This window comes from Loa loa (assembly GCF_000183805.2).
Source record: "Loa loa unplaced genomic scaffold supercont3.628, whole genome shotgun sequence".
In the NCBI taxonomy this organism is placed as follows: domain Eukaryota; kingdom Metazoa; phylum Nematoda; class Chromadorea; order Rhabditida; family Onchocercidae; genus Loa; species Loa loa.
In genome coordinates this window covers 3,020-3,390 of record NW_018108808.1, presented here as the reverse complement: position 1 = coordinate 3,390, position 371 = coordinate 3,020, and positions in this window count along the sequence as shown.

Sequence of the window (371 nt, the reverse complement as noted above, 5' to 3'; positions counted from 1 at the left end):
ATGAATTCTTTTTATTTTTGAATTGTGAATTTCAATTGGAAAAAAAATTTTTAAAAATTGATTTTAAATTTGGAATAAAAATGAAAGCATAAAGGCACACAACAGATGTTTCGGGTAATTTTTTCCGAGCCAGTTTTCTGAAGTTGTTATTATTGTTGTTATTTTTTCTTTTTTTTTTTTTTTTTTCTTTTCCTATTCGATCAAAGATGGAAAAATTTTCATTTGATTTTAGCCGAGTAAATAGCGCTAAAATATATGAGCAAAAGTCGCTTTTGCTTACTTCATCATTTCTTCGTTGCAGCACAAATTACTTGGCTATTAAAAGTGAAGCATTTGTTTTGACAAAAAAAAAAAAAAAAAAAAAGCAAAAA